Raw genomic sequence first — 27,129 nt, forward strand, 5'->3', positions numbered from 1 at the left:
CGCAGTATTAAAGATACAGCAGCTATAAGGGGAAAAACACTTATGTAAGGTTATCCCTGTATATATATAGCGCTCTGGTGTGTGCTGGCAAACTCTCCCTCTGTCTCCCCAAAGGGCTAGTGGGGTCCTGTCCTCTATCAGAGCATTCCCTGTGTGTGTGCTGTATGTCGGTACGTTTGTGTCGACATGTATGAGGAGAAAAATGATGTGGAGACGGAGCAGATTGCCTGTAATAGTGATGTCACCCCCTAGGGGGTCGACACCTGAGTGGATGAACTGTTGGAAGGAATTACGTGACAGTGTCAGCTCTGTATAAAAGACAGTGGTTGACATGAGACAGCCGGCTACTCAGCTTGTGCCTGTCCAGACGTCTCATAGGCCGTCAGGGGCTCTAAAGCGCCCGTTACCTCAGATGGCAGATATAGACGCCGACACGGATACTGACTCCAGTGTCGACGGTGAATAGACAAATGTGACTTCCAGTAGGGCCACACGTTACATGATGGAGGCAATGAAAAATGTTTTACACATTTCTGATAATACGAGTACCACCAAAAAGGGGTATTATGTTCGGTGAGGAAAAACTACCTGTAGTTTTCCTGAATCTGAGAAATTAAATGAGGTGTGTGATGATCCGTGGGTTTCCCCCGATAACAACTGATAATTTCTAAAATGTTATTGGCATTATATCCTTTCCTGCCAGAGGTTAGGGTGCGTTGGGAAACACCCCCTAGGGTGGATAAAGCGCTTACACGCTTGTAAGGGCTCTACCCTCTCCTGAGATGGCCGCCCTTAAGGATCCTGCTGATAGAAAGCAGGAGGGTATCCTAAAATGTATTTACACACATACTGGTGTTATACTGCGACCAGCAATCGCCTCAGCCTGGATGTGCAGTGCTGGGTTGGCGTGGTCGGATTCCCTGACTGAAAATAGTGATACCCTAGATAGGGACAGTATATTTTTGCCTATAGAGCATTTAAAAGATGCATTTCTATATATGCGTGATGCACAGCGGAATATTTGCCGACTGGCATCAAGTCTAAGTGCGTTGTCCTTTTCTACCAGTAGAGGGTTATGGACACGACAGTGGTCAGGTGATGCGGATTTCAAACGGCATTTGGAAGTATTGCCTTATTAAGGGGAGGAGTTATTTGGGGTCGGTCTTTCAGACCTGGTGGCCACGGCAACAGCTGGGAAATCCACGTTTGTACCCCAGGTCGCCTCTCAACATGAGAAGACGCCGTATTATCAGGCGCAGTCTTTTCGTGGACAAGCGGGCAAAAGGTTCCTCATTTCTGCCCCGTGACAGAGGGAGAGGAAAAAAGGCTGCAGAAATCAGCCAGTTCCCAGGAACAGAAACCCTCTCCCGCCTCTGCCAAGCCCTCAGTATGACGCTGGGGCTTTACAAGCAGAATCAGGCACGGTGGGGGGCCCGTCTCAATGAATTTCAGCGCGCAGTGGGCTCACTCGCAAGTAGACCCCTGGATCCTTCAGGTGATATCTCAGGGGTACAAATTGGAATTCGAGACGTCTCCCCCTCGCCGTTTCCTAAAGTCGGCTTTACCGATGTCTCCTTCTGACAGGGAGACAGTTTTGGAAGCCATTCACAAGCTGTATTCCCAGCAGGTGATAATCAAGGTACCCCTCCTGCAACAGGGAACGGGGTATTATTCCACACTGTTGTGGTACCGAAGCCGGACGGCTCGGTGAGACCGATTCTAAATCTAAAATCTTTGAACACTTACATACAGAGGTTCAAATTCAAGATTGAGTCACTCAGAGCAGTGATTGCGAACCTGGAAGAAAGGGACTACATGATGTCTCGGGACATCAAGGATGCTTACCTTCATGTCCAAATTTACCCTTCTCACCAAGGGTACCTCAGGTTTATGGTACAGAACTGTCACTATCAGTTCAGACGCTGCCGTATGGATGGTCCACGGCACCCCGGGTCTTTACCAAGGTAATGGCCGAAATGATGATATTCCTTCGAAGGAAGGGAATTTTAGTTATCCCTTACTTGGACGATTCCCTGATAAGGGTAAGATCCAGGGAACAGTTGGAGGTCGGTGTAGCACTATCTCAGGTAGTGTTGCGGCAGCACGATTGGATTCTCAATATTCCAAAATCGCAGCTGGTTCCGACGACTCGTCTTCTGTTCCTAGGGATGATCCTGGACACAGTCCAGAAAAAGGTGTTTCTCCCGGAGGAGAAAGCCAGGGAGTTATCCGAGCTAGTCAGGAACCTCCTAAAACCGAGCCAAGTCTCAGTGCATCAATGCACAAGGGTTCTGGGTAAAATGGTGGCTTCCTATGAAGCAATCCCATTCGGCAGATTCCACGCAAGAACTTTCCAGTGGGACCTGCTGGACAAATGGTCCGAGTCGCATCTTCAGATGCATCAGCGGATAACCCTGTCACCAAGAACAAGGGTGTCCCTCCTGTGTTGGTTGCAGAGTGCTCATCTTCTAGAGGGCCGCAGATTCGGCATTCAGGACTGGGTCCTGGTGACCACGGATGCCAGCCTGCGAGGCTGGGGAGCAGTCACACAGGGAAGGAATTTCCAGGGCTTATGGTCAAGCCTGGAGACATCACTTCACATAAATATCCTGAAGCTAAGGGCCATTTACAATGCTCTAAGCTTAGCAAGACCTCTGCTTCAAGGTCAGCCGGTGTTGATCCAGTCGGACAACATCACGGCAGTCACCCACGTAAACAGACAGGGTGGCACTAGAATCAGGAGGGCAATGGCAGAAGCTGCAAGGATTCTTCGCTGGGCGGAAAATCATGTGATAGCACTGTCAGCAATTCCGGGAGTGGACAACTGGGAAGCAGACTTCCTCAGCAGACACGACCTCCACCCGGGAGAGTGGGGACTTCACCCAGAAGTCTTCCACATGATTATAAACCGTTGGGAAAAACTCGACAGGTATTGCGCCAGGTCAAGGGACCCTCAGGCAATAGCTGTAGACGCTCTGGTAACACCGTGGGTGTACCAGTCAGTGTATGTGTTCCCTCATCTGCCTCTCATACCCAAGGTACTGAGATTGATAAGATGGAGAGGAGTAAGCACTATATTCGTGGCTCCGGATTGGCCAAGAAGGACTTGGTAACCGTAACTTCAAGAGATGCTCACGGAGGATCCGTGGCCTCTACCTCTAAGAAGGGACCTGCTCCAGCAAGGACCCTGTCTGTTCCAAGACTTACCGCGGCTGCATTTGACGGCATGGCGGTTGAACGCCGGATCCTGAAGGAAAAAAGGCATTCCGGATGAAGTCATCCCTATCCTGATCAAAGCCAGGAAGGATGTAACCGCAAAACATTATCACCGCATTTGGCGAAAATATGTTGCGTGGTGCGAGGCCAGTAAGGCCCGACGGAGGAAATTCAACTGGGTCGATTCCTACATTTCCTGCAAACAGGAGTGTCTATGGGCCTGAAATTGGGGTCCATTAAGGTTCAAATTTCGGCCCTGTCCATTTTCTTCCAAAAAGAACTAGCTTCAGTCCCTGAAGTTCAGACGTTGTAAAAGGGGTACTGCATATACAGCCTCCTTTTGTGCCTCCAGTGGCACCTTGGGATCTCAATGTAGTTTTTGGGTTCCAAAAGTCACATTGGTTTGAACCACTTAAATCTGTGGAGTTAAAATATCTCACATGGAAAGTGGTCATGCTGTTGGCCCTGGCCTGGGCCAGGCGCGTGTCAGAATTGGCGGCTTTATCCTGTAAAAGCCCTTATCTGATTTTCCATTCTGACAGGGCGGAATTGAGGACTCGTCCTCAGTTTCTCCCTAAGGTGTTTTCAGCGTTTCACCTGAACCAACCTATTGTGGTGCCTGCGGCTACTAGGGACTTGGAGGACTCCAAGTTGCTAGACGTTGTCAGGGCCCTGAAAATATATATTTCCAGGAGTATGCACCCAACAAGCTGGGTGCTCCTGCTTCTAAGCAGACTATTGCTCGTTGGATTTGTAGTACAATTCAGCTTGCACATTCTGTGGCAGGCCTGCCACAGCCAAAAATCTAGAAAAATGCCCACTCCACAAGGAAGATGGGCTCATCTTGGGCGGTTGCCCGAGGGGTCTCGGCTTTACAACTTTGCCGAGCAGCTACTTGGTCAGGAGCAAATACGTTTGTAAAATTCTACAAAATTGATACCTTGACTGAGGAGGACCTGGAGTTCTCTCATTTGGTGCTGCAGAGTCATCCGCACTCTCCCGCCCGTTTGGGAGCTTTGGTATAATCCCCATGGTCCTTACGGAGTCCCCAGCATCCACTTAGGACGTTAGAGAAAATAAGAATTTACTTACCGATAATTCTATTTCTCGTAGTCCGTAGTGGATGCTGGGCGCCCATCCCAAGTGCGGATTGTCTGCAATACTGGTACATAGTTATTGTTACCAAAAAATCGGGTTATTGTTGTAGTGAGCCATCTTTTCTAGAGGCTCCTCTGTTATCATGCTGTTAACTGGGTTTAGATCACGAGTTGTACGGTGTGATTGGTGTGGCTGGTATGAGTCTTACCCGGGATTCAAAATCCTTGCTTATTGTGTACGCTCGTCCGGGCACAGTATCCTAACTGAGGCTTGGAGGAGGGTCATAGGGGGAGGAGCCAGTGCACACCAGGTAGTTCTAAAGCTTTACTTTTGTGCCCAGTCTCCTGCGGAGCCGCTATTCCCCATGGTCCTTACTAAGTCCCCAGCATCCACTACGGACTACGAGAAATAGAATTATCGGTAAGTAAATTCTTATTTCTCTAACGTCCTAGTGGATGCTGGGAACTCCGTAAGGACCATGGGGAATAGCGGGCTCCGAAGGAGGCTGGGCACTCTAGAAAGATCTTAGACTACCTGGTGTGCACTGGCTCCTCCCACTATGACCCTCCTCCAAGCCTCAGTTAGATTTCGTGCCCGGCCGAGGTTGGATGCACACTAGGGGCTCTCCTGAGCTCTTAGAAAGTTATAGTCTTAGAATTTGTTTTTTTCAGTGAGACCTGCTGGCAACAGGCTCACTGCAGCGAGGGACTAAGGGGAGAAGAAGCGAACTCGCCTGCTTGCAGCCGGATTGGGCTTCTTAGGCTACTGGACACCATTAGCTCCAGAGGGATCGACCGCAGGCCCAGCCTTAATGTTCGGTCCCGGAGCCGCGCCGCCGTCCCCCTTACAGAGCCAGAAGCAGGAAGATGGTCCGGAAAATCGGCGGCATGAAGACATCCTGTCTTCACCAAGGTAGCGCACAGCACTGCAGCTGTGCGCCATTGCTCCTCATACACACTTCACACTCCGGTCACTGAGGGTGCAGGGCGCTGGGGGGGGGCGCCCTGAGGCTGCAATAAAAACACCTTGGCTGGCTAAAATACCTCAATATATAGCCCCTGGGGCTATATATGAGGTAAATACCCCTGCCAGAATCCCAAAATAAGCGGGAGAATAGGCCGCGAAAAAGGGGCGGAGCCTATCTCCTCAGCACACTGGCGCCATTTTTCCCTCACAGCTCGGCTGGAAGGAAGCTCCCTGGCTCTTCCCTGCATTTCTACAGTACAGTAAGAGGGAAAAGAGAGGGGGGGGGGGCACAAAATTGGCACTGTATACAGTATAAGCAGCTATTAGGGACATAACTCAGTTAGTCCCTGTGTATATATATAGCGCTCTGGTGTGTGCTGGCATACTCTTACTCTGTCCCCCCAAAGGGCTTTTGTGGGTCCTGTCCTCTATTTGAGCATTCCCTGTGTGTGTGGAGTGTGTCGGTACGGCTGTGTCGACATGTTTGAGGAGGATAATGATGTGGAGGGGGAGCAGATGCCTTTAGCAGAGATGTCACCCCCTGCGGGGCAGACACCTGAGTGGATGGTATTATGGCAAGAAATGAGTGCACGTATAGACTCCTTACATAAAAAATTTGACGACATGCCGACTGTGGGACAGCCGAGTCTTCAACTCGTGCCTGTCCAAGGGTCTCAAAAGTCATCAGGGGCTCTAAAACGCCCGTTATCTCAGGTGGCACAAGTAGATGTCGACACGGATACTGACGCCAGTGTCGACGACGATGAGTCAAATTTAATGCCCGTTAAGGCCATTCGCTGCATGATTGAGGCAATGAAAGAGGTGTTAAATATTTCTGATTTACATCCAGGTACCACAAAAAAGGGTATTATGTTTGGGGAGAAAAAACTACCTGTAGTTTTTCCCCCGTCAGATGAATTAAATGAAGTGTGTGAAGAAGCGTGGGCTTCCCCTGATAAGAAATTGGTGATTCCTAAGAAATTACTAATGGCGTTCCCTTTCCCGCCAGAGGATAGGTTACGTTGGGAAACACCCCCGAGGGTGGATAAAAGCGCTCACACGTTTGTCAAAAAAGGTGGCACTACCGTCCCAGGATACGGCCGCCCTTAAGGAACCTGCTGATAGAAGGCAGGAGGCGATCCTGAAGTCTGTATATACACACTCAGGCATTATACTCAGACCAGCAATTGCGTCAGCTTGGATGTGCAGTGCTGCCGCTGCATGGTCAGATAACCTGTCAGAAAATATTGACACACTAGACAGAGACACGATCCTGTTAACAATTGACCATATAAAAGACTCAGTCTTATACATGAGAGATGCACAGAGGGAAATCTGCCGGCTGGCATCTAAAGTAAGTGCACTATCTATCTCTGCTAGGAGATGCTTATGGACTCGCCAGTGGACTGGAGATGCAGATTCCAAAAGGCACATGGAAGTTTTGCCTTATAAAGGGGAGGAATTATTTGGGGATGGTCTCTCCGACCTAGTTTCCACAGCAACGTCTGGGAAGTCAGCATTTTTACCCCATGTCCCCTCACAGCCTAAGAAGGCGCCATTTTATCAGGTTCAGTCCTTTCGATCCCAGAAAAATAAGCGGGGAAAAGGAGGGTCTTTTCTGTCAAGAGGCAGAGGCAGGGGAAAAAGGCTGCAGCAAACAGCAGGTTCCCAGGAACAAAAGTCCTCCCCCGCTTCCTCTTCCAAGTCCGCCGCATGACGGTGGGGCTTCACAAGCGGAGCCAGGTACGGTGGGGGCCCGCCTCAGGAATTTCAGCGATCAGTGGGTTCGCTCACAGGTGGATCCCTGGATCCTTCAAATAGTATCTCAGGGATACAGGCTGGAATTCGAGGCGATTCCACCCCGCCGTTTCCTAAAATCCGATTTGCCGATTGCTCCCTCAGACAGGGAGGCAGTGCTAGCGGCAATTCACAAGCTGTATTCCCAGCAGGTGATAATTAAGGTACCCCTACTTCAACAAGGCCGGGGTTACTATTCCACACTATTTGTGGTACCGAAACCGGACGGTTCGGTGAGACCCATTCTAAATTTGAAGTCCTTGAACACATACATAAAAAAAAAAAAAAAATTCAAGTTCAAGATGGAATCGCTCAGGGCGGTTATTGCAAGCCTGGACGAGGGGGATTACATGGTATCCCTGGACATCAAGGATGCTTACCTGCATGTCCCCATTTACAATTCTCACCAGGAGTACCTCAGATTTGTGGTACAGGATTGCCATTACCAATTCCAGACGCTGCCGTTTGGACTCTCCACGGCACCGAGGGTATTTACCAAGGTTATGGCGGAAATGATGATACTCCTTCGAAAAAAGGGAGTTTTAATTATCCCATACTTGGACGATCTCCTAATAAAGGCACGATCCAAGGAACAGTTGTTAGTGGGAGTAGCACTATCTCAGGAAGTGCTGAGCCAGCACGGTTGGATTCTGAATATCCCAAAGTCACAGCTGGTCCCCACGACACGTCTAATGTTCCTGGGAATGATTCTGGACACGGCCCAGAAAAAAGTGTTTCTCCCGGAGGAGAAAGCCAGGGAGTTGTCTTCTCTAGTCAGAGACCTCCTAAAACCAAAACAGGTATCGTTGCATCACTGCACGCGGGTCCTGGGAAAGATGGTAGCTTCTTACGAAGCAATTCCATTCGGCAGATTCCATGCCAGAATCTTTCAGTGGAACCTGTTGGACAAGTGGTCCGGATCGCATCTTCAGATGCATCGTTTAATAACCCTGTCTCCACGAACCAGGGTGTCTCTTCTGTGGTGGCTGAACAGTGCTCATCTTCTGGAGGGCCGCAGATTCGGCATACAGGACTGGGTCCTGGTGACCACGGATGCCAGCCTACGAGGCTGGGGGGCAGTCACAAAGGGAAGAAATTTCCAGGGACTATGGTCAAGTCAGGAGACTGCCCTTCACATAAATATTCTGGAACTAAGGGCCATTTACAATGCCCTAAGTCAAGCAAAATCCCTGCTCCTACACCAGCCGGTGCTGATCCAGTCAGACAACATCACGGCAGTCGCCCATGTGAATCGACAGGGCGGCACAAGAAGCAGGACGGCGATGGCAGAAGCCACAAAAATTCTCCGATGGGCGGAGAATCATGTACTAGCACTGTCAGCAGTGTTCATCCCGGGAGTGGACAACTGGGAAGCAGACTTTCTCAGCAGGCACGACCTCCACCCGGGAGAGTGGGGACTTCATCCAGAAGTCTTCCAAATGATTGTAAATCAATGGGGTCGTCCACAGGTGGACATGATGGCATCCCGCATAAACAAAAAACTAGAGAAGTATTGCGCCAGGTCAAGAGACCCTCAGGCGATAGCGGTGGATGCCCTAGTGACACCGTGGGTGTACCGGTCAGTGTATGTGTTCCCTCCTCTACCTCTCATACCAAAGGTACTGAGAATAATAAGAAAGCGAGGAGTAAACACAATTCTCGTGGTTCCGGATTGGCCAAGAAGAGCGTGGTACCCGGAACTTCAAGAGATGATCTCAGAGGACCCTTGGTCCCTGCCGCTCAGACAGGACCTGCTACAGCAGGGTCCCTGTCTGTTCCAAGACTTACCGCGGCTGCGTTTGACGGCATGGCGGTTGAACGCCGGATCCTGAAGGAAAAGGGCATTCCGGAGGAAGTCATTCCTACGCTTATTAAAGCCAGGAAAGATGTTACGGCAAAACATTATCACCGCATATGGCGGAAATATGTTGCATGGTGCGAGGCCAAAAAGGCCCCAACAGAGGAATTTCAACTAGGTCGATTTCTGCATTTCCTGCAAGCAGGAGTGAATATGGGCCTAAAACTAGGCTCCATTAAAGTACAAATCTCGGCTCTGTCGATTTTCTTTCAAATGGAACTAGCTTCAGTACCTGAAGTTCAGACGTTTGTGAAAGGAGTGCTGCATATTCAGCCCCCATTTGTGCCTCCTGTGGCACCGTGGGATCTCAACATGATGTTGAATTTCTTGAAATCACATTGGTTTGAGCCACTAAAAACCGTGGATCTGAAATATCTTACGTGGAAAGTGGTCATGTTATTGGCCCTGGCATCAGCCAGGCGAGTGTCAGAATTGGCGGCTTTATCATGTAAAAGCCCTTATCTGGTTTTTCATATGGATAGGGCAGAATTGAGGACTCGTCCCCAGTTTCTCCCTAAGGTGGTGTCAGCGTTTCACCTGAACCAGCCTATTGTGGTGCCTGCGGCTACTAAGGATTTGGAGGACTCCAAGTTGCTAGACGTTGTCAGGGCCCTGAAAATATATGTTTCCAGGACGGCTGGAGTCAGAAAATCTTACTCGCTGTTTATCCTATATGCACCCAACAAGCTGGGTGCTCCTGCTTCTAAGCAGACTATTGCTCGTTGGATTTGTAGTACAATTCAGCTTGCACATACTGTGGCAGGCCTGCCACAGCCTAAATCTGTCAATGCCCATTCCACAAGGAAGGTGGGCTCATCTTGGGCGGCTGCCCGAGGGGTCTCGGCTTTACAACTTTGCCGAGCAGCTACTTGGTCAGGGGCAAACACGTTTGCAAAATTCTATAAATTTGATACCCTGGCTGAGGAGGACCTGGAGTTCTCTCATTCGGTGCTGCAGAGTCATCCGCACTCTCCCGCCCGTTTGGGAGCTTTGGTATAATCCCCATGGTCCTTACGGAGTTCCCAGCATCCACTAGGACGTTAGAGAAAATAAGAATTTACTTACCGGTAATTCTCTTTCTCGTAGTCCGTAGTGGATGCTGGGCGCCCATCCCAAGTGCGGTCTATCTGCAATACTTGTACATAGTTATTGTTAACTAAATCGGGTTATTGTTGAGCCATCTGTTGAGAGGCTCTATCGTTTCATGCTGTTAACTGTGTTTTCATATCACGAGTTGTTCGGTGTGATTGGTGTGGCTGGTATGAGTCTTACCCGGGATTCAAAATCCTTCCTTATTGTGTACGCTCGTCCGGGCACAGTACCTAACTGAGGCTTGGAGGAGGGTCATAGTGGGAGGAGCCAGTGCACACCAGGTAGTCTAAGATCTTTCTAGAGTGCCCAGCCTCCTTCGGAGCCCGCTATTCCCCATGGTCCTTACGGAGTTCCCAGCATCCACTACGGACTACGAGAAAGAGAATTACCGGTAAGTAAATTCTTATTTTTTTCTCGATTTGTATTTTTTCACGGCAGTGTTTGGCTATTGTCGGCAGTGTTTGTGAATTGCACTTTTTAGTAAATGACCGAGTTCTACCAAATTCCAGGCGTATTTGACCGATGGTGTATTCATTCGTATTTTTTTCCTTGGACTTCCAAAAAAATACGAATGCCCTCATCACTGCCGTGATTTGAGTTTAGTAAATTCCCGAGATGACACTTTGAAGAAAAAACACCATCTCGGTCAAAATCGGGACCTTAGTAAATAAACCCCACGGTATGCTTCTATCATGGGTTTAGGCCCTGTCTCACTCTTTTAAAGAGACAGGAACCACACCCAAGTATATCAGTTAATAAACACCTGGGGAATTTCTTAACATTTAATTTACATATGGACAATAGGGGTGCAAGAAAAAGTGCGACCACAAAAATTTTATATAAACAATAGGCAAGAAACCACAGCACTCATACATCCGCGGTGCCAGTGGTATTGTGACCACACCATTTAAATTAAAAAAAAAATTATTTTTTTATTTAAATGGTGTGGTCACAATACCACAAGGCAAGCATGAGCACTTAACAATTTGTCAAATTGTTAAGTGCTCATGCCTGCCTTGAAAACGGTGCTTGCAGCACCGAAACGTTGGCCATTATAGGCAATATATATATATATTATATATATATATATATATATATATATATGAGGTTAAGTATTTCAGATGTTAAATAGTTCTTCTTGCTGGTTATAAATTACAGCTGTGAACTTAATTGGCTCTCTAATGATTGATTGAATATACCACTCCCCATTGCATGTTAGATTAAAGACATCATTTAGGGGATCTGTTAGGTAACCAGTAAGAATGGCATTCCACATAGTACTATGAGGTCTTAACACATCACTAACTAATAATAAATTAATTAATCAGCCAGCAGGAAGTGATGTAATATCAAGGGAGCTATAAAGGGATGTCCTTATATTGCCTCTCATTCTGTAGTTGGGATTCAGTGAGGTTGCACTTGTTCCTGTAAAAAGTAAGTTTGAGTACTATAATTGTATATTTGGAACTTAGTTATTGGATGGTCTTTTTGAAAATTTATTAGATGAATGGATTCCTTAATTTAAGAGTAACTACTTAATTTTAGTATGATTGTAATATACTGATTTAGATTTACTTGTCCACAGGGAATAGTTTCGTTCAGGATTTGAAATTTTCCTAAGTTCTCTGTTTGGTGACATGTATAAACAGAGGTAGACTATAAGGTTCCACCATTCTTGATTGAAAATAGGTAAGAACCAGACTAATTTAGTGCAAATATTAAATACCATATGATGTTAAGATTAGTATTTCAGATGTTAAAAAGTTATTCTTGCTGGTTATAAATTACAGCTGTGAACTTAATTGGCTCTCTAATGATTGATTGAATATACCACTCCCCATTGCATGTTAGATTAAAGACATCATTTATTAATTAGTTTGGGATAAAAAAGTTCTTCTATTTGAATCACCTTAAATACCTTACATTAAATACTGACATCAGCATGGTTTCTTATAATCAATTGAGGAAGTTGTTGTTATATCTTCTCTGATTTGTTGGTAGCATCTATGTTATTTTAATGGTAAACAGGATGTTACAGGAACATTTCCTATTAACAATCATTTGAGTGACAAAAAACTATTTTATCTTTATTCCTTTTAGGGAACGTAACATCATCTAATTTCAACCAAATTTATATATATATTTTTTTTTTAAGTCTATCTAGGTATGTATTGTACAATGAGCTGTAATGTGGATATAATTGTGTGGTATATTGTGAATTTGAAGTTTTATGTGGACTTTAATTGGAGTGTTCTATAACTATTGGTAGTTTCTGATACTTGTAGACCCTGCCCTTTGTATCATTTCCATCAGCTGAATTGATGTTGATTATGTGGATAAATACGGAGCTATTTGATTTATATTGACATTCATAATATTCTTTCGACTTTCCCTCCCTTTTCTCTTCTTTTGACTCTCCCTCCCTCTTCCTTTTATCATTTGTATAAGGATAATGTTTATTGATTATTATAACGATAATGTTTCAGATATTATATTTATCGAATTGGATGTAATCATTGGATATTCTAAACCTTTCTAATCAATGGTAATCACTCCTACTATAAGAACTGGTATGTATGTTAATCCACAATAGATTTCAATGGAATACTTACCTGGATAATAATATATCTTATTAATGAAGACTATATGATTTATATATTTCCATTTGTAACTATCCAGATTCCAAACCCCTGATGAAGTCCTAACGGACGAAACGCGTTGGGTTTTGCAACGTCTGGTTAACAAAGTCCTTATCACAAACATCTGGTTGGAGATACATCCATTTCGAGTTCTGACTGTGATCACCTGGCTGTAAAATCCTCACATCCAACTGTAATTTATGTATAAGATTGTAATATTGTTTTATATGAATTTTTAGAAGGTTGTGTCAGTAACGAACGCTTAGGATAAATATCGTTTGTTTCTGTACAATAAAAACTTTTAATTATTGTCATACAAAAGGCATATTGGCTCCCACGAGAATCCATTTCTATTTGTAATCTACTTTTAATACCTTATCTGACAGAGGGTATTTCTTGTTGGTTTGAGACTAGAGGTATAGCGCAAGATATTAGGGTTGATTTTTTGTTTTATATATATATATATATATCTATATATCTATATATATATATATATATCTTGTCATTAACAAACACCAAGGGATGTCAACGAAAAAAATCAAGCAAAACCATATCACATAACATAAACGTGCAGCAAGTTACATTTCAAGGCCTAAGATTGAAACATTTTAACAATTTAGCATGCGTACTGCGCTCGGAAAGAAGCTATTATGCAGCCTCTTTGTGCGTGAGTAGACAGCCCTAAAGCGTCTATTTGATGGCAATCTTGAAAAGATTGGGTAGTTTGGATGACTAGGGTCCCCCAAAATGGCCATAGATTTCTTAAGGATCCTCTTTTCATATATCTCATAAATACTGGGCAACCTGACACCAATTGCTGTACCCGCTGTCCTAACCACCCGATCCAGGGCCTTTCGTTCTGCAACAGTACAATTTCCGAACCATGCGACAATCCCGTAGGTCAGTACACTCTCCACAACACTACGATAAAAATTTACCAAGGTCCCTTTACTCACACTAGCAGATTTTAATTTCCTCAAAAAGAAAAGACGTTGCTGCGCTCTCTTTATCAAAAAATTTGAGTTAAATGACCAAGACAGAATTTGAAATAAAAATGCCTAAAAATGTAAAAGACTCCACCTGCTCAATACCTATTCCATCCAAAAGAACAGGAGACTTTGGGGCACTATTTCGTTTCCTAAAATCAATAATCATCTCCTTGGTTTTAGATGTATTTAAAATTAAACCATTCACCCTGCTCCACTCTAATAAACTAACGACCTCTTTTCTATATGCAGTCTCATTCTCATTGCTTATTAAACCCACAATAGCGGTATCATCCGCAAACTTAACAATTTTTACTGAATCGGATGTAGACTCACAGTCGTGGGTAAATAATGAATATAGTAGTGGACTCAGGACACATCCCTGTGGAACACCTACATTCAACACCACTTCCCCCGAAGTTAAACCCCCCCAATTTAACAACCTGAGGCCTATCCGATAAAAAGTGGAGCAACCACTTACAAGTAGAACTGTTTAGGCCCAACCTGGACAACTTTAAAAACTAAAGAATTGGGCACAATAGTATTAAAAGCGGAGCTAAAATCAACAAATAAGATTCTTATATAGGTGTTTCCTTCCAAATGAGTATGTATATGATGTAACATAGTCACTGCAGCATCATCCGTAGATCGATTTGCCCTATAGGCAAATTGAAAAGGGTCAAAGCCCACCGGAAAGTGAGCCTTGATATGACCCAGCACCAAACGTTCAAAACATTTAATTATCAAGGAGTCAGGGCTATTGGTCTATAATCATTTAAACTTTTTGGTACCCCACATTTTGGAATCGGGATAATGGTAGTTGCCTTAAAACTGCTTGGAACTAAGCAGTGTGCTAATGATAGATTAAAAATTAATGTAAAAATCCAACTAAGCTGTTCACAACATTCTTTAATAACTTTACCCTGGATGCCGTCCGGACCAGCAGCCCTACCAGGCACCACCGAACGCAGGCACCGCCGGACTGCCCATTCATCAAGCACCAGAGGGGCCTCGTCTGACCTCATCTCCAATACCAGGTCATTTAATTTACTTTCATCACTAAACCTGGAATAAAATACACTTAATTCTCTACCAAGGAACTATCCACACCCCTAACCTCATCTGATTTCACCCTGTAATCTGTAAGGTCTCGTATGCATCGCCACATACCCCGCGAATCAGAGTTCTGACTAAATTTATCTTCCATTTTTGTCGAGTAATTAATTTTGGCCCTTCTAATTCCCTTTCTCAGCTCAGCCCTAGCAGCTCTATAAACCTCTTTATCCCCTGATCTAAAGGCCCTATCACGTGCCCTAAGCAAGGAATTAACTTCTCCATTTAGCCAGGGTTTTTCATTAGCAAAAACTCTAAAACATCGTCTAACTGTTACACTTTCCACGCAACAATCTATGTTGGCCAAAATTGTGGAAGTAAGAAGATCTACATCAATTTTCCCACCCACTCCAGATTCATCTATTAATAAATCCCAATCAGTTAAGGATAAAATATCCTTCAACCGCTCCATCGCGCCCTCAGGCCAAGCAATTATAAAAGCCCCATCCACGTAGGTTGATTGTAATTTACCCAGAGCGTCATATAGCAGATCCAATGCACCACTTCCATTTACCTGTGGGGAAATATAGACAGCTACAATTATTACTGTCGTAAATTCCCTGGGCAGGTAGAAAGGTCGACATTTGATGATTAGATATTCCGCAGACTCAGAACAAAGTCTCAATAATAACTGCATCCGAACACCAATTATTGTTCAAATATATACAGAGGCCACCGCCTCGATGCTTGCCTGAAGCCGACGTCCTATCAGCCCTAAATAAAATCATATCTCCAATACCCACAGCAGCATCTGGAACAGAATTGTTCAACCAAGTCTCCGTAAAAATAAAAAGAGAGCAATTTCTCAAATGACATTTGTTTGCCACATCTGCCTGTATCGCATCCATTTTGTTTGGGAGTGACTGAACATTTGCCAGGAACAAACTTGGTAATGGAGGGTTCAGTGGACACAGTCTGAGTCTCACCCTCACACCAGCCCTCTTACCCCGCCTTTACTGCCTCTCCCTCTGGGGACGACGTTTCCAATTACGTCCCCTTCCCAAACCAGGCTGTGTGAGAGGGTATCTCCGTCGACAACGCCGACACCTGTTTGGATATGTGTAAGTGCTGAGGTGAATTTATTGCACAAAAGATTAGAGAACAGACAGGAAATCTACCCATGTCTGTCCCTCTGTCGCAGAGACATTCAGTGTCTCCCAATGCTCACTATCCAAAATAATAAACACTTATGTCGACACGGAGGTTGACTCCAGTGTCGACTACGATAATGCAAAGTTACAGCCAAAATGGCAGAAAAGTATTCAATATATGATTATTGTAATAAAAGATGATTTGCATATCACTGATGACTCATCTGTCCCTGACACAAGGGTACACATGTTTAAGGGGAAGAAAGCTGAGGTAAATTTCCCTCCTCTCATGATGGAAAAGAGCAGGAATCTCCAGACCAGAGACTGCAGTTTCCCACAAAGAATTCTCAGGCAGTATCCTTTCCCCACTAGGGCCAGGATACGATGGGAATCTTCCCCTAGGGTGTCACGTTTGCCCAAAAGGTAGCCCTGTCGTAACAGCTATTCTCAGGGATCCTGCAGATAGCGTGCACATTCTGGTACACTACTCAGACCGGCGATTGTGTCGGCATGGGTTTATAGCGCTGTGGCAGCGTGGACAGGTACCTTATCTAGTGTTCACTCTAGGATTTTTTTAGGGCAGGGTGCTGATCACGGGGAGGGCACATTTTTAATTCGGGAGGGCACATTTTTCATTCGGGAGGGCACATTTTTCATTTAGAAGGGCAAAATTAGGTACATACTATAATGCTTGGTCCTCCCATTCTGAAAGGCCAAAGAATGGACAGTGCCCGGCGAAAAATTTAGGAGCGCTGTTTTTCATGGGGAAGGAGCACGGCCACATAATAGTGGCAATTCACAGTACACCACAGAGTAGTGCAGCTAATACTCACTGCACCAGGTAGAACCTCCTATACACACTGCGACAGGTAGATCACGTTATACATATTGCGCCAGATAGAGCAAATTCTACACTTTGCGCCAGGCAGAGCACGTTATACACAATGCACCAGATACAGAGCACTAAGAAACATTACACCACGTAGAGAGCACTGAGAAACATTGCACCAGGTAGAGAGCACGTTATACACATTGCACCAGGTAGAGAGCACTGAAAAACATTGCACCAGGTAGAGAGCACGTTATACACATTGCACCAGGTAGAAAGCACTGATTAACATTGCACAAGGTAGAGAGCACATTATACGCATTGCACCAGGTAGAGAGCACGTTATACACATTGCACCAGGTAGAGAGCACATTATACACATTGCACCAGGTAGAGAGCACTGAAAAACATAGCACCAGGTAGAGAGCACGTTATACACATTGCACCAGGTAGAAAGCACTGATTAACATTGCACAAGGTAGAGAGCACATTATACGCATTGCACCAGGTAGAGAGCACGTTATACACATTGCACCAGGTAGAGAGCACGTTATACACATTGCACCAGGTAGAGAGCACGTTATACACATTGCACCAGGTAGAGAGCACGTTATACACATTGCACCAGGTAGAGAGCACTGAAAAACATTGCACCAGGTAGAGAGCACGTTATACACATTGCACCAGGTAGAGAGCACTGAAAAACATTGCACCAGGTAGAGAGCACGTTATACACATTGCACCAGGTAGAGAGCACTGAAAAACATTGCACCAGGTAGAGAGCACGTTATACACATTGCACCAGGTAGAAAGCACTGATTAACATTGCACAAGGTAGAGAGCACATTATACGCATTGCACCAGGTAGAGAGCACGTTATACACATTGCACCAGGTAGAGAGCACGTTATACACATTGCACCAGGTAGAGCGCACTTAGAAACATTGCACCAGGTAGAGAGCACTGAGACACACTGCACCAGGTAGAGAGCACTGAGAAACATTGCACCAGGTAGAGAGCACTGAGACACTGCACCAGGTAGAGAGCACTGAGACACACTGCACCAGGTAGAGAGCACTGAGACACACTGCACCAGGTAGAGAGCACTGAGACACACTGCACCAGGTAGAGAGCACTGAGACACACTGCACCAGGTAGGGTACATTTTTGATCTCTGCTTTTTTTGTGCCAATTTTACTTACTGGGGGCTGATGCTGCGGGAGTTGATTGCGCTGGTCCCCCCTCACACACCGCGGAGCTGGTTAAAAATGGCCACCACATTGATCCATGCACACAGAGGAGGGAGGGCTGGGTTTGCCTCGGCGGGAGAAGCAAACCCAGCCCTCCTTAGCTTACCAGATTCCCTTCAGCCAGCGCATCAGCGCGACAAGCCTAAGGCAGCTGCAGGGGGCAGTGACAGCGCGGCGGGACAGAGCGGCGGGGAGGAGCAGGGGGCAGTGACAGCGCTATGTGACAGAGCGGCGGGGAGGAGCAGAGGGCAGTGACAGCGTGATGTGACAGAGCGGTGGGGAGGAGCAGGGGGCAGTGACAGCGCGGCGGGACAGAGCGGCGGGGAGGAGCAGGGGGCAGTGACAGCGCGATGTGACAGAGCGGCGGGGAGGAGCAGAGGGCAGTGACAGCGTGATGTGAAAGAGCGGTGGGGAGGAGCAGGAGGCAGTGACAGCGCACCCGGCGCGGCGGTGAGTAGGCAGTCCTTTAGTAATCAGCAGGGCGGGCACAAACGGGCAGGGCGCATTCTGCCACTCAGAAAAGGGGCAGGGCGCAGCGCCCCGTGAAAGAAGGCTAGAGTGAACACTACTTATCAGCAGAGATTGAGACCCTAGTATGTAGATATTGTCAGGAATCGACTTACCAGGCTGACATCCGTCCGCCGCTGCGGACTCCGTCCTGGCTCCCTGCGGTCACCTGTCACCTATGCCCCTGCCATGGGACATCATCAAGGGCCTGGGAACACTCCTGAGACAGCGGGCATGTAGCGCGCCGCGTCCCTGCTAGGCCGCAGCGTGGGCGCCGCCATGACAGTCTGTAAACAGCCAGTATACTGCGGCCAATCCGGTGCTTGGCCGCACCCACTTTCCTTCACTCATCCAATCCCTGTGCACCATGGGGTACATAAGAGACTGCAGGATCAGTCTGCAGGCATCCTGGACTTTGTGTCTCTCCAGCGACCCATGTGAAAGGATCTGTTCCTGTTCCTCCTGTGTTCCTGGTTCTCTGCTTAAGAACTTGTACTCCTGGTTACTCTGCACAGCTCCGTGGAACTTCAAGGCCCAGCAATACCTGCAACCTGCAAATAAGGCTTCACACTCATCACCACCTTGTGTGCTTCAGCCTGCAGTTGAAGACTGACTCCAGGTGTGTTTCATTCCTCCACCTGTGATACAGCTTGCTGCTGCCAGTGCCTCATCACCTGCACTGTGAAGTCAGACTCCTGCCTCTGCTCAGGTTTGCCATTCTACACCTTGCTGCCTAAGTTTCCTGTTTTAAAACCTGCACTGGTTTCCAAACCAGAACCATTTCACAAACACTTGTTCTTCTGTTTATATATTACCGGATATTATTTTCTCAAGTCATCTGTCATCCATTGCCATAGACTTTCAGTTATCATACTGAGTGATTGACTTTATTCATCTGTTATTATTGTTTCTGCTACCATTCTGTGTTATATCATCTGCCAAATAAAATACCATTGCGCTCATGCGCAGGAACGTTATCCAGCCTCCTCGTTTTCTCCCATCTACCTCCACTGACCCACTAGCGCCCCCTCTGGGGACACAGCCCAAACACAATCTGACAGTAAGTCCAGGATCGATGGACTCGGATGGTGGACGGAGTGTGGGGTCAGAGGCCTTGCAAAATCTGGTCTCCCGTCTGGATGGTCAAGAGGTTGCGCAGCAGCAGATGCTTCAATTCCTGCAAGGGATGTCCTCCCGATTAGATACACTACAGCAATCCCTGCCTAGTGTATTCTCTCCTACTGTTCCTGTTACTCCAGCACCTGCCAGTGCTGTGAGTTCTTCTATGCCGGCTGCATCAGCTCCAGTGTCACGTCTGCATCTGCCCGTGCCGAGCAAGTATGATGGCAGTCCTAAGTTATGTCGCGGGTTTCTCAATCAATGTGAAATACAGTTTGAGTTATTGCCACATAATTTCCCCACGCCAAGATCCAAGGTTGCCTACATCATCTCCTTACTCTCTGGATCTGCTCTGAGTTGGGTGTCTCCTCTGTGGGAACGTGCTGACCCTCTGATTAACAACTACACAGACTTCGTGTCAACCCTCAGACGGATCTTTGACGAGCCTGGTCGTGCGACATCAGCTTCGGCAGACCTGATCCAACTTCGTCAAGGTACCCGAAGCATGGGACAATATGTCATCCAGTTCCAGACGTTGGCTGCAGAGGTTCAGTGGAACAACCAAGCTCTGGTAGCAGCTTTCTGGCACGGACTCTCGGATCGGATCAAGGATGAACTAGCGACCCGTGACATTCCTGTTCAACTGTCTGATTTGATCTCCCTGTGCATTAAGTTGGACTCTCGCATCCGCGAACGCAATAATGAACGCGCTCGGAGTGAGCCACGCAGATCAAGGTTCATACCTTCTGTACAGTTCCAGTCTCCCTCTTCTGACGAGCCTATGCAGATAAATAGGTCCCGCCTAACTCCTGAAGAGCGGGCAAGAAGAATACGTGAGAGACTCTGCCTATACTGTGCTGCTGCGGGCCATCAGATTAACTCCTGCACGGTGCGTTCGGGAAACGCCAGATCCTGACTTGTAAGGGAGGAGTCAAGTTAGGATCTTTCAGTCAAGCTCCTTCTCAACAAGACCTCATCCTTCCAGTGATGCTAGAGACTCCAGTTGGGCTCCAGTCTGCGTCAGCATTAGTGGACTGCGGTGCTGCAGGAAACTTTATCACCCAAGCTGCGGTAAATAAATTTTGCCTATCTACCTGTGAACTTTCTTGTCCAGTTTACATTACTGCTGTGGATGGTAGTCGAATCTCCAAGGGGAACATTTCTCATCAAACTGTTCCAGTGGTTCTGGGAGTTGGATTTCTCCATTCTGAACTGATCAAGTTCCTGGTCATCCCTCAAGCCACCCAGGAGATTGTCTTGGGCATGCCCTGGCTCCAGCTACATAATCCACAGTTTGACTGGTCAACGTTGCAGCTTACCTCATGGGGTTCACATTGTCATCAATCCTGCTTAGCCCAAGTGTGTCCCATTAAGTCTACCGAAGTAAAGACACAGTCAAGTCTCCCAGCAGCTTATCAAGACTTCTCAGACGTCTTCTGTGAAAAGGCTGCTGATATCCTGCCGCCCCATAGGGAATGGGATTGTCCCATCGATCTCCTTCCTGGCAAGAAGCCACCTAGGGGGCGCACCTACCCGTTGTCTGTTCCTGAAACTGAGGCGATGAGTAATTACATCAGAGAGAATCTTCAGAAGGGATTCATCCGTCCGTCATCATCTCCCGCTGGTGCAGGTTTCTTCTTTGTTAAAAAGAAGGATGGAGGACTGCGTCCATGCATTGACTATCGGGGTCTCAATGACATTACTATCAAGAATAGTTATCCATTACCACTCATTACCGAATTATTTGACAGAGTTAAAGGAGCCCGCATCTTCACCAAGTTAGATCTCCGCGGTGCCTATAATCTCATCAGAATCCGGAGTGGTGACGAGTGGAAGACAGCTTTCAACACTCGAGATGGCCATTATGAATACCTGGTAATGCCATTTGGGTTGAGTAATGCTCCAGCAGTGTTCCAACACTTTGTGAACGAAATCTTTCGTGATGTCCTGTATAAGTACCTCGTTGTTTACTTAGATGATATCCTTATCTTCTCCCAAGACCTTCCATCTCATCGTCTACAAGTTTGTGAAGTTCTCCGACGTCTTCGTGAGAACCGGCTCTACGGGAAACTATCTAAATGCACCTTTGAAGTTCCCTCTATACCCTTCCTGGGTTATATAATTTCCGGATCGGATCTTCAGATGGACCCGACAAAATTGGAAGCTATTGCCAATTGGTCCATTCCAAACTCTCTCAAGTCTATCCAGCGATTCCTGGGTTTCGCCAACTACTATAGAAAATTTATTCGAGGATTCTCCACTCTCATCGCTCCTATTACCAACCTGACTCGGAAAGGGGCAGACCATTCCAACTGGTCAGAAGAAGCCTTGGCAGCCTTCCAGAAGATCAAGCTAGCCTTTATGTCTGCTCCAGTGCTGTCTCAGCCAGATGTCAATAGACCATTCGAGTTGGAGGTAGATGCCTCTACAGTTGGGGTTGGAGCTGTTCTCTCCCAGAAGGGATCCGATGGGAAAGTCCACCCTTGTGGATTTTATTCTCGAAAGTTTCTTCCTGCAGAAGCTAACTACTCCGTGGGAGATCAAGAACTACTGGCGATCAAGCTGGCTCTCGAGGAATGGAGATATCTCCTAGAAGGGGCCAAACATCCGTTTAATATCTACACGGATCATAAAAACCTGCTATATTTAAAGGCAGCTCAGTGCCTTAACCCTCGCCAGTCCAGGTGGGCTATGTTTTTCTCACGTTTTAATTTCAAGCTTCATTTCCGCCCAGGTTCGCAGAATGTGAAAGCCGACGCGTTATCCCGATCCATGGAATCTGAAGAAGGAACATCTGACTCAGTGCCACATTCCATCCTGAGTCCCGTGGTTTTCGCTGCATCTCAAGTCTCCCCAGCTCCTCCTCCTGGTAAGACTTTTGTTTCCCCAGATCTCCGTCCCAAGTTGCTATCTTGGGCCCATCAATCCAAGTTCACTGGTCATCCTGGGGTCCTGAAGACCTTCAAGTTCCTTTCTGCTACATATTGGTGGCCAAAGATGAAAATGGACATCCAGGATTTCGTGGCATCCTGTCCTAAATGTGTGCAGCACAAGACTCCTCGTCAGTCTCCAGCAGGTCAGTTACAACCACTGTCTATCCCTAGTCGTCCCTGGTCACACCTGTCCATGGATTTTATCACCGACCTTCCTCCTTCTCAAGGACATAATACCATTTGGGTTGTAGTGGACAGATTCACCAAGATGGCTCATTTTGTTCCTCTCCAGGGTCTCCCTTCTGCCCCAAAACTTGCCCAAATCTTCCTACGGGAGATTTTCCGCTTACATGGTTTACCCTCTGAAATAATATCTGACCGGGGGGTACAGTTTGTAGCGAGGTTTTGGAGGGCCCTCTGTTCTGCCATGCAGGTCAAACTGAAGTTTTCATCTTCATACCATCCTCAGACGAATGGGCAGACAGAGAGGGTCAATCAAGAACTTGAGACTTTTTTAAGATTATATGTTTCATCTTCCCAGGATGACTGGTTCGATCTGCTCCCATGGGCCGAGTTTGCCCACAACTTTCGATACCATACTGCCACTGAAACGACACCATTCTTTGCAGTATATGGGCAACATCCCCGTGTACCTGATTTCCAAGAACTCCCTCATATGGATGTTCCTGCTGCCACTACTGCTCTGACTCAGTTTTCATCTATTTGGAGAAAAATTCACGTTTCCCTCAAAAAGGCCTCCAGTCGGTACAAGGTCTTTGCCGACCGCAAGAGACGTGCGGTTCCCCATTTGAAACCTGGGGACAAGGTTTGGCTATCAACCCGTAACCTCCGTCTCAGGGTCCCATCCATGAAGTTTGCACCACGCTTCATTGGTCCTTACCCTGTCGAAAGAGTCATCAACCCAGTGGCCTATAAATTAAAGTTACCATCTTCCCTTCGTATACCTAACGCTTTTCATATTTCTCTCCTCAGACCTCTAGTCCTAAACCGCTTTCAGAATACTCTTCCAGTAGGTCCCAAGGTTCGAACTCAGCGGGGCGTGGAATTCGAGATCAACAAAATTCTGGACTCCCGTTGTCGGTATGGACGTCTCCAGTACCTGGTCGATTGGTCCGGTTATGGCCCAGAGGAGAGAAGTTGGGTGAATTCGTCCGATGTCCATGCTCCTAGGTTGGTCCGTGTCTTCCATAGCACTCATCCCTCCAAACTACGTGGGTGTTCGGTGTCCACCCCTAAAGGAGGGGGTACTGTCAGGAATCGACTTACCAGGCTGACATCCGTCCGCCGCTGCGGACTCCGTCCTGGCTCCCTGCGGTCACCTGTCACCTATGCCCCTGCCATGGGACATCATCAAGGGCCTGGGAACACTCCTGAGACAGCGGGCATGTAGCGCGCCGCGTCCCTGCTAGGCCGCAGCGTGGGCGCCGCCATGACAGTCTGTAAACAGCCAGTATACTGCGGCCAATCCGGTGCTTGGCCGCACCCACTTTCCTTCACTCATCCAATCCCTGTGCACCATGGGGTACATAAGAGACTGCAGGATCAGTCTGCAGGCATCCTGGACTTTGTGTCTCTCCAGCGACCCATGTGAAAGGATCTGTTCCTGTTCCTCCTGTGTTCCTGGTTCTCTGCTTAAGAACTTGTACTCCTGGTTACTCTGCACAGCTCCGTGGAACTTCAAGGCCCAGCAATACCTGCAACCTGCAAATAAGGCTTCACACTCATCACCACCTTGTGTGCTTCAGCCTGCAGTTGAAGACTGACTCCAGGTGTGTTTCATTCCTCCACCTGTGATACAGCTTGCTGCTGCCAGTGCCTCATCACCTGCACTGTGAAGTCAGACTCCTGCCTCTGCTCAGGTTTGCCATTCTACACCTTGCTGCCTAAGTTTCCTGTTTTAAAACCTGCACTGGTTTCCAAACCAGAACCATTTCACAAACACTTGTTCTTCTGTTTATATATTACCGGATATTATTTTCTCAAGTCATCTGTCATCCATTGCCATAGACTTTCAGTTATCATACTGAGTGATTGACTTTATTCATCTGTTATTATTGTTTCTGCTACCATTCTGTGTTATATCATCTGCCAAATAAAATACCATTGCGCTCATGCGCAGGAACGTTATCCAGCCTCCTCGTTTTCTCCCATCTACCTCCACTGACCCACTAGCGCCCCCTCCGGGGACACAGCCCAAACACAATCTGACAGATATATATAGACATATGTATATATATATATATATATATATAGAGATATATATATATTAAAGATGCTGTCTTAAGATATATATATATATATATATATATATATATATAAACATGCCCAAAGAGACATGAGTATACTGGGTCCTAGAGACAAAGCTATGTCGATTTCTGCTTGACGTGTCCTGTAAAATATGCAATGGACAGATGATGCCGACTTAAGAGGCATATGGAAGGCTGAGGATTGTGTGGAGAAGGGTTCTCGGACCTGGTCTCCACAGCTATAGCTGGTAATTCTGATAATTTGCCTTATATTCCTGCACAGCCTAGGAAAGCACGACATTATCAAATGCAGCCTTTAGAACAAAGAAACAAGAAAGTCCGAGGTGCGTCCTTTCTTGCCAGAGGCGGGGGCAGAGGAAAGAAGCTGCACAACACAGCTAGGTCCCAGGAACAGAAGTCCTCCCCGGCCTCTACTAAAATCCACCGCATGTCGCTGGGGCTCCACAGGCGGAGCTAGGCCCGGTGGGGGCACGCCTGCGTAAGTTCAGCCACAAGTGGGTTCACTCCCTGTTAGATCCCTGGGCAATAGATATTGTGTCTCAGGGATGCAAGCTGGACTTTGAGAAGATGCCCCCTCACCGACGGTCCTGCCGGCTTCCCCCCACGAGAGGGAAACAGTGTTAACTGCAATTCACAGATTATATCTTCAGCAGGTGGTGGTCAAGGTTCCCCTCCTTCAACAAGGAAAGGGTTATTATTCAACCATGTTGTGGTACCGAAACCGGACGCTTCGGTCAGACCCATATTGAATTTAAAATCCCTGAACATATACCTGAAAAGGTTCAAGTTCAAGATGGAATCGCTGAGAGTGGTCATTGCAAGCCTGGAAGAGGGGGATTTTATGGTGTCTCTGGACATAAAGGATGCTTACCTGCATGTCCCCATTTATCCACCTCATCAGGAGTACCTCAGATTTGTGGTACAGGACTGTCATTACCAATTCCAGACGTTGCCGTTTGGTATGTCCACGGTACCGAGAATATTTACCAAGGTAATGGCGAAAATGATGGTGCTCTTGCGAAAGCAAGGAGTCACAATTATCCCATACTTGGACGATCTCCTCATAAAGGCGAAGTCCAGAGAGCAGTTGCTGATCAGCCTAGCACACTCTCGGGAGGTGTTACAACAGCACGGGACGAGACTGCCCTTCCTGGGCATGATTCTGGACACAGACCAGAAGAAGGTGTTTCTCCCGGAGGAGAAGGCCCAGGAGCTCGTGACTCTGGTCAGAGACCTCTTAAAACCAAAACAGGTGTCGGTGCATCAATGCACGCGAGTCCTGGAAAAGATGGTGGCGTCATATGAAGCCATTCCCTTCGGCAGGTTCCATGCGAGGACATTTCAGTGGGATCTGTTGGACAAGTGGTCCGGATCGCATCTTCAAATGCATTGGCTGATCACCCTATCCCCCAGGGCCAGGGTGTCTCTTCTGTGGTGGATGCAGAGTGCTCACCTTCTTAAGGGCAGCAGGTTCGGCATACAGGACTGGGTCCTGGTGACCACGGATGCAAGCCTCCGAGGGTGGGGGGCAGTCACTCAGGGAAGAAACTTCCAAGAGCTGTGGACAAGTCAGGAGGCTTGTCTGCACATCAATATCCTGGAACTAAGGGCCATATACAACGCCCTGAGTCAAGCGGAGCCTCTGCTTCGCAACCAACCGGTGCTGATTCAATCAGACAACATCACCGCAGTGGCTCATGTAAACCGCCAGGGCGGCATAAGAAGCAGGGTGGCGATGGCAGAAGCCACCAGGATTCTTCGTTGGGCGGAGAATCACGTGCAAGCACTGTCAGCAGTGTTCATTCCGGGAGTGGACAACTGGGAAGCAGACTTCCTCAGCAGGCACGGCCTCCACCCGGGAGAGTGGGGACTTCATCAAGAAGTCTTCACGCAGATTGCAAGTCGGTGGGAACTGCCACAGGTGGACATGATGGCATCCCGCCTCAACAAAAAGCTACAGAGGTATTGCGCCAGGTCAAGAGACCCTCAGGCGATAGCTGTAGACGCACTGGTGACGCCGTGGGTGTTCCAGTCGGTTTATGTGTTTCTCTGACGTCCTAGTGGATGCTGGGTACTCCGTAAGGACCATGGGGTATAGACGGGCTCCACAGGAGACTGGGCACTCTTAAAAGAAAGATTAGGTACTATATCTGGTGTGCACTGGCTCCTCCCTCTATGCCCCTCCTCCAGACCTCAGTTAGTTAGTATCTGTGCCCGGCCAGAGCTGGATGCACCCTAGGGGCTCTCCTGAGCTTCCTAGAAAAGAAAGTATTTGTTAGGTTTTTTATTTTCAGTGAGATCTGCTGGCAACAGACTCACTGCTACGTGGGACTGAGGGGAGAGAAGC

The 27,129-nt window shown here is 47.2% G+C and overlaps 1 long non-coding RNA gene across 1 annotated transcript in view; it reads left to right on the forward strand.

Annotated features, from left to right (window-relative positions):
* The window catches only part of LOC134932179 (uncharacterized), a 41,442-nt gene extending 28,455 nt beyond the window's left edge, over window positions 1–12,987 (forward strand). Inside the window, exons 2-3 of the long non-coding RNA XR_010179255.1 lie at window positions 11,613–12,597; window positions 12,707–12,987. This is a non-coding gene — a long non-coding RNA (uncharacterized LOC134932179). The remainder of the gene's footprint in view (window positions 1–11,612; window positions 12,598–12,706) is intronic.
* Window positions 12,988–27,129: the final 14,142 nt, after the last annotated feature.

The sequence above is a fragment of the Pseudophryne corroboree genome, chromosome 6, assembly GCF_028390025.1.
Source record: "Pseudophryne corroboree isolate aPseCor3 chromosome 6, aPseCor3.hap2, whole genome shotgun sequence".
Taxonomy (NCBI): domain Eukaryota; kingdom Metazoa; phylum Chordata; class Amphibia; order Anura; family Myobatrachidae; genus Pseudophryne; species Pseudophryne corroboree.